The sequence below is a fragment of the Mobula birostris genome, chromosome 2, assembly GCF_030028105.1.
Source record: "Mobula birostris isolate sMobBir1 chromosome 2, sMobBir1.hap1, whole genome shotgun sequence".
Lineage (NCBI taxonomy): Eukaryota > Metazoa > Chordata > Chondrichthyes > Myliobatiformes > Myliobatidae > Mobula > Mobula birostris.
Window position 1 is genome coordinate 111,154,886 of NC_092371.1, and position 8,233 is coordinate 111,163,118.

The following is an 8,233-nucleotide window of genomic DNA, read 5'->3' on the forward strand; positions in this document are numbered from 1 at the left end:
ACTCAATGCATAAAAGCATGCAGACATAGTCAAGAGGTCCAGTTGTTGTTCAGAATGCGGAAGGAATGTGATCTAAGTGATTTTGACTGTGGAATGATTGTTGATGCCAGACAGGGTGGTTTGAGTATCTCAGAAACTGCTGATCTCCTGGGATTTCCATGCACAACAGTCACTAGAGTTTACAGAGAACGGTGAAAAAAAATATAAAAACACCCAGTGTGCAACAGTTCTGTGGGCGAAAACGCCTTGTTGATGAGAGAGGTCGGAGAATGGCCAGGCTGGTTGGCTGACAGGAAGGCAACAGTAACTCAAACAACATTGCATTCCAACAGTGGTGCGCAGAAGACACACAACACGTCGAATCTTGAAGTGGATGCGCTACAACAGCAGAAGACCACATGGGGTTCCGCTCCTGTACCGAATAAAGTGGCCATTGAGTATTTGCCCTTTATTATGGACGCACAGAGCTGCAGACACTGGAAATCTGGAGCAACACACACAAAAGTACTGGAGGAGCTTAGCATGTCAGGCAGCATCCATGCAGGAAAATAAAGTAGCCGATGTATTGGGCCGAGGCCATTGTTCATTATAGAATTGGTTTGTAATCTGTGCAACCTTAAATTGTAAATCAATGACATTCCTAACCATTGACAACTTCTTAAACATTCAAGGAATCATAAAATGTTATTATTGGATTGCTGCTCAAAGGAAATCAAAGCAAAGAAAACTTTGGTTGGATTCACACTGAGGAAACAGAAAGACGGTTGTGGTCGTTAAATATAAAATACTCAATCCAGGTCATAAGAAAATTTTTAGGAGTGTAGCGCTGCTTCTGACTGATCTGTTATAAAGCTACGTGGGAGACTTTTCTGGTCTGTAAAATATTCAAGTATCACTGGCATACAGCATGTCATGTAATTTGTTGTTTTGCGGCAGCAGTACATCGGAATATGCAATAGTAAGATAGAAAATAGAAAATAGAAAATAGGTGCAGGAGTAGGCCATTCGGCCCTTTGAGCCTGCACCGCCATTTATTATGATCATGGCTGATCATCCAACTCAGAACACCGCCCCAGCCTTCCCTCCATACCCCCTGACCCTCGTAGCCACAAGGGCCATATCTAACTCCCTCTTAAATATAGCCAATGAACTGGCCTCAACTGTTTCCTGTGGCAGAGAATTCCACAGATTCACCACTCTCTGTGTGAAGAAGTTTTTCCTAATCTCCGTCCTAAAAGGCTTCCCCTCTATCCTCAAACTGTGACCCCTCGTTCTGGACTTCCCCAACATCGGGAACAATCTTCCTGCATCTAGCCTGTCCAATCCCTTTAGGATCTTATACGTTTCAATCAGATCCCCCCTCAATCTTCTAAATTCCAACGAGTACAAGCCCAGTTCATCCAGTCTTTCTTCATATGAAAGTCCTGCCATCCCAGGAATCAATCTGGTGAACCTTCTCTGTACTCCCTCTATGGCAAGGATGTCTTTCCTCAGATTAGGGGACCAAAACTGCACACAATACTCCAGGTGTGGTCTCACCAAGGCCTTGTACAACTGCAGTAGTACCTCCCTGCTCCTGTACTCAAACCCTCTCGCTATAAATGCCAGCATACCATTCGCCTTTTTCACCGCCTGCTGTACCTGCATGCCCACTTTCAATGACTGGTGTATAATGACACCCAGGTCTCGTTGCACCTCCCCTTTTCCTAATCGGCCACCATTCAGATAATAATCTGTTTTCCTATTTTTCCCACCAAAGTGGATAACTTCACATTTATCCACATTAAATTGCATCTGCCATGAATTTGCCCACTCACCCAACCTATCCAAGTCACCCTGCATCCTCTTAGCATCCTCCTCACAGCTAACACTGCCACCCAGCTTCGTGTTATCCGCAAACTTGGAGATGCTGCATTTAATTCCCTCATCCAAGTCATTAATATATATTGTAAACAACTGGGGTCCCAGCACTGAGCCTTGCGGTACCCCACTAGTCACCGCCTGCCAATCTGAAAAGGTCCCGTTTATTCCCACTCTTTGCTTCCTGTCTGCTAACCAACTCTCCACCCACACCAATACCTTACCCCCAATACCGTGTGCTTTAAGTTTGCACACTAATCTCCTGTGTGGGACCTTGTCAAAAGCCTTCTGAAAATCCAAATATACCACATCCACTGGTTCTCCCCTATCCACTCTACTAGTTACATCCTCAAAAAATTCTATGAGATTCGTCAGACATGATTTTCCTTTCACAAATCCATGCTGACTTTGTCCGATCATTTCACCGCTGAAATGAAATATACATAAAAATTAAATAAATAAGTAGTGCAAAATGAGAACAAAAAAAAAGTGAGGTAGTGCACATGGGTTCATTGTTCACTCAGAAATCTGATGGCAGAGGGAAAAGGGCAGTTCCTGAACATTTGGGTGTGCTTTCAGGCTCCTGTACCTCCTCCCTGATTATAGCAATGAGAAGAGGGCATGTTCTGGGTGAGGGGGGTCCTTAAAGATGGATGCCACCTTTTTGAGGCATCGCCTTTTGAAGATGTCCTTGATGCTGGAGAGGCAAGTGCCCAGGATGGAGCAAGCTGAGTTTACAACCTTCTGCAGCTTTTTCTGATCCTGTGAAGTGACCCCTCCACACTAGATGGTGATGCAACCAGTTAGAATGCTGTCCATGGTATATCTGTTCATTTAATCAATGCATTTGCCATGCCTTTGTATTCATGTAGCTGGTTGACCACGTGCTTGCATGTAACAAGACAAATATTCAACCAGACCTTTGGTTACAGGAGAAGATCAGAAGCTGAATAATTTACTCCTGACTCCCCAAAGCTTTCTATGATGCAAAGCACAGTCAAAAGTTCAATGACCGGTTAAGTGAAAGTCTTAATACAAGAGCCTTCGACACTCTCCCTCCAAAATACCCACACCGAACAAACCTGTGCACCTTGACTGCAGTGTATACTGTCTACAACATACTCTTTAATTACTTGTCTAGACTACTCCAACAGCACTTGCTAAAGCTGTACCCCAAACACCAAAAGAAATGGAATTGGCGTCCCTGGTAAGTTCATGATTCTCATTTACATGTTGCCTTTGTTACAGTATGTGTAGATATTTTAATATTTACAGTTTAGCTGCTTGCTTTATATGTGGACTTGGATGAGGAAACACTACTGAAACTATGTGTAGCCCAGGATCAATTCTGCACCTTAGAGACTGATTTCATTTCCCTTTCTGATTTCTTGCTCAAGGTCAACCTAGTGGTATACATTTAGTATTTATTTATTGAGATTTAGGCCCTTCCGGAATAGGCCATGCCACCCAGCAATCACCCAATTTAACCCTAGCCTAATCATGGGACAATTTACAATGACCAATTAACCTACCAACCAGTAGGTCTTTGGACTGTGGGAGGAAACTGGAGCACCTGGGAGGAAACCCACAAGGTCATGGAAAGAACGTACAGACTCCCCACAGGCACCAGCGGGAATTGAACCCGTGTCGCCTGTACTGTAAAGCGTTGTGCTAACCACCACACTACCGTGCCGCCCTTTAGGGGCGTGAGATTGGTGTCCTGAGCTGAACTTAGGCTACAGGTTCTATTCTTAACTTCTGGCTGTCCAGAAAGGATTTGCGACAGCTCTGGCAATGGTTGTGTCCCAAAATTTACATATAAGGTGAAACGCTCTGTTTCCCCTGGTGCTACAAAGGTGAAACCTAACAGCATAAATACAGTGATGCTTCACTCCCTAAAGAACTTACAAACTTTAATGCATACTTTGAAAAGGTGAATAGCATGATACACATGCAAATCCAAGAACTCTGTGATCTCATATTTGTTAAATAGGGTACCTTGCACAATTCTGATTTGATGGAGACAGACGTGAGTAGGCACAGAGGAACATCTGGAAATTTCTGAAATGCCCGGTTCGCTGCCGCTGCTACTGTGCGATCGAGAATCTCCGGGGGTTGGCCCCGAAATCCCCGACTTTGCCTGCTGCTGGCGACCAAGGTTGAGGTTGAAGCGCTCGGCAGAGATGGCGCTCGGTACTCAGTGTCGGAGGGCTGATCAGAACTCAAAGTTTTCGGACAACTCGGAGTCGGACTGTGGTTAGGCATGGCAGGGAGAGTTTTCTTCCTTCTCCCGTCTGCATGAGATGTGGGGCTTTCGAGAGACTTTGAACTTTTTTACTGTGCCATGGCCTGTTCTTCATCAAGTTACGGTATTGTTGCACTGTTGTAACTATATGTTATAATTATGAGTTTTTTGTTAGTTTTTCAGTCTTGGTCTGTCCTGTGTTTCCGTGATATCACACCGGAGGAATATTGTATCATTTCTTAATGCATGCATTACTAAATGACAATAAAAGAGGACTGCGTGTCCTCATAATCTAATCTAATCTAATCTCTGTCTCAGAGGCCAATGTCCAACCATCCTTTGAGACGGTGGACCCTCACAAGGCATCAGGCCCTGATGCAGTATCTGGTCAGGTGTCGAAAACCTGCGCCGATCAACTGGCTGAAGTTCTCAAGGACCTCTTCAAACCTCTCACTGCAGCAGTCTGCTTGAGACCAACTGTTTGAAAAGCACAGCAATCATCCCTGTGCCCAGGAAGAGTGGGGTGGGCTGCCTCAGTGATTCTCACCCAGTAATACTCACACCTACCATAATTAAGTGGTTTGGGAAGTTGATTATGTTTGGAATTACCTCCTAGCTGAGCAAAGACATGGACCTGCTGCAATTTGCTCACCGGCACAGCAGGTCTACAGTCATGCAATATGACTGGCTCTCCACTCTGTATTGGAACTCCTGAACTACAGCAAAACCCGCTGTTAATTGATTACAGGTCAGTGCTTAATACAATCATTGCTTCAGTATTAATTGTAAAACTTCTAAGCTTGGACCTCTGTACTTCACTCTGCAATTGGTTCCTAGACTTCCTCATTGGGAGATCACGACCAGTAGGATCAGTGACAAGTTCTCTTCCTCAGTGGCTATCAACACAAGCACGTCTCAAGAAGGCATGCCTAGCCCACCACTCTCTTCCCCCTACTACATTCACGACTGTGCGGCTATGCACAGCTCAAATGCCATCTATAGATTTGCCAGTGACACCACTGTTAATGCTAGGGTCTCAGTTGCAATGAGGAGGCTTACAGGAGTGAGATAAATTGGCTGGTTGAGTGGTGTCACAACAAGGTTGCACTTAACGTCAGCAAGACCAAGGAATTGACTGTGGACTTCAGGAAAGGGAAGTTGAGAGAACAAACACCAGTCCTTCATTTGTTTGTTTATTTGTTTATTTACTCATTCATTCATTTATTCATTCATTTGTTTGTTTGTTTGGTTATTTATTTAGAGATGCAGCGTAGAACAGGCCCTTCTGGCCCAATGAGCCACGCTGCCTAGCAACCCACCTATTTAACCCTAACCTGATCACAGGATAATTTACAATGACCAGTTAATCTATTAACCAGTACGCCTTTGGACCGTGGGAGGGAAGCAGAGCACCTGGAGGAAGTCTGCGCATGCACAGGAAGAACGTACAAACTGTCTTACAGAGGGCGTCAAAATCGAACTCCACACTCCAACGCACTGAGCTGTAATGGCACCACACTAACCGCTACGCAACCGCGGCCCCTTATTAAGGGGTCGGTTGTGGAAAGAGTGAGCAGCTTCAAGTTCTGAGCTGTCAATATCTCAGAGGACCTATCCTGGATACAACACATCTAGAAGGACCTGTCCTGGGTAGAACACATCAATGCAATCATGAAGAAGGCTCTACTTCATTAGGAGTTTGTGGAGATTTAGTATGTCACCAAAGACCCTTACTAATTTCTATAGACGTACAGTGGAGAGCATTCTGATTGTTTACATCACAGCCTGGTATGGAGCCTCCAATGCACAGGAGCAAAAGAGATTGTAGAGGATTGTAGAATCAGCCACTTCCAACACAGGCACAGCCTGCCCCACCATCAAGGACAGCTTCAAGGTATGTTGCCTTAAGTAACCAGCATCTATCATTAAGGACCATCTGGGGCACGCCCTTTTCTCGTTACTACCAAGAGGGAGGAGAACCCTGAAGACCCACATTCAATGACCCAGAAAGAGCTTCTTCCCCTCCGCCATGGTTCAGGTTCATCTCTTATTTATTGATGTGATCTTTGATATTGGTATTGGCAAATGGACTCTTGACCCCACAATCTACCTTTCACTTCGTCAGTGCCCATTTGTAGTGAAATGATGTGTTTGATACAGTATGCCAGACAGGGTTTTCACTGTACCTTGGTAAACGTGACAATAATAAACCTACTTACCAAATTTTGTACCAAGATACATTGAAAGGCTTTTGTTTTCTGTGTGATCCAGACAGATCATGCCATACATAATTATACAGAGGTGGTGTAAAGTAAACAAATGCAGCATATAATGTTACATTTCCAGAGAAAGTGCAATGTAGACAAGTAAAGTGGAAGGGCCATAAAGCGGTAGATTGGGAGATCCTTTAGTGTATGAGATGTCTACTCAAGAGTCTAATAATGGCAGATAGAAGCTGTGTATAATTTTGGTGGTTTGTGTTCTCAGGCAGATGTTATCTGTCAGTACCTCCAGTTGAACTCTGTCTTTTTGTGTGTTTCCCCCAGCTGTCGGTCTGTGGTTTTGTATTGCCATGTGCTTCTGTCCCTGCTCCTGCTCTACTCTGGCTCCTGTATTACTGAGTACTCCATCTCTCATCTGTTTCTCATTATTACCTGTATTGCTGCCACCTGAGTCTCATTGTGCTCCACCTATCATCTGCCTCTCTGTTTATAGCTCAGTGTAGTTCAGTCCTGTGTTTCCACCAGATTGTCCTAGTGAACTTACTTGAGCCTTTTCAGCATTTGTGTCTGTATGTTGACTCTGCCTGTTTCCTGATTCTGGTTTTTGGATTTCTCTGAATGTTTTTATTGCTGCCTGAACTTTGATGCTGACTTTGTTTGCACCTTGGGATTTGTTACTCAATTAATATCACTGTGTGGACTGTACCGGGTCTGCAATTGAATCCCTGCTCCAGTGTCCTGACAGTTATCTTCCTCCTGATAGGAGAAAGGAGAGGGGAGAAGAAAGAATGACTAAGGTGGTGGGATTCTTGATTATGTTGGCTGCTTTCCTGAGGCAGTGGGAACCATAGACAGCCAACAGAGGAGAGAATAATTTGCATGATGGACTGGACTGGTTTCACAACTCTTTAAAATTTGACTCTTAAAGTTGAATTATTGTCACAGGTGCAAGCATACAAATGCACAAGTTCTATGAAAGGAAACTTTTATTGCATCATAAAAGCAGAATATCTCAAGGAAAACTTAAACTAAACAAATTATACACATTTTTACATGGAAATTCAATTTTTGAACAATATAGAAACAAGGGCCATTTCAGTGTAAAGTGGTCAAAATGGTCATAGCACTGATGAACTACGATGATTAAGGTCTTTCCAGTTGGACGTAGATGTTCTTGAGCCTGGTGGTGTGGGACCTCAGGCTTCTGTACCTCCTGCCTGAGGGTAGCTGTGAAAAGATGGCAAAGTCCACATGATGGGGATCTTCGATGGCAGAAGGTGCTTATTTGATGCAACATCTCAATTTCTGCAATTGCTTGTGGTCCTGGGCAGAGCAGTTGTCACAATCAATCTGCAATGCATCCAGGCAGGCTGTTTACCCCTGCATCAACATAGAAACTCACTTACCTACTTACTGCCCGTTACACTGTTGGTGTTTAGGACAGCAATGAAAGTCCTCCATCTCTGTTTGTCCATACTGTCATACACAGACAAAGAAGGATTATTCATTATTGTTTCCGTAACAATTTCTTTGACCAGTTAGGGTTGTTAACCTGGAGCTGAACCCCCAAATTTGGAGGACTGGTGGACCATTCTTAGTCTGGCCTCTACCCTTTGACCTGTTTGGCAAGGGTGACCTTACCAAGAGCCAAAGCATAAAGCCCTGACTCCAGCCAACATAGCTCTCTGGGTTACTAAGGCATGCAACCCTCCAAATCATTGCTTCAGTATTAATCATAAAACTTCTAAGCTTGGACCTCTGTAGGATAGAAACTCAACACAAGTAACAATCTTACACGTAGGTCTTCAGCTTCTGCTTTTGCAGTCCATGCTCCTTTTCCTTCTTTAGGAAGATAATAAAGTTAATGCTAAACAAACACATGTAAAATCCTAAAGAAGATCTGTCA

At 44.0% G+C, this 8,233-nt stretch overlaps 1 long non-coding RNA gene across 2 annotated transcripts in view; it reads left to right on the forward strand.

Moving 5' to 3' along the window:
* LOC140189784 (uncharacterized) overlaps positions 1-4,322 on the forward strand; it is a 5,172-nt gene extending 850 nt beyond the window's left edge. Inside the window, exons 2-3 of one of the 2 annotated variants that reach the window (XR_011883510.1) lie at positions 2,793-3,067; positions 3,854-4,322. This is a non-coding gene — a long non-coding RNA (uncharacterized lncRNA). The remainder of the gene's footprint in view (positions 1-2,792; positions 3,068-3,853) is intronic. The other variant, XR_011883511.1, reaches the window with a different exon arrangement.
* The last annotated feature ends 3,911 nt before the right edge of the window (positions 4,323-8,233 follow it).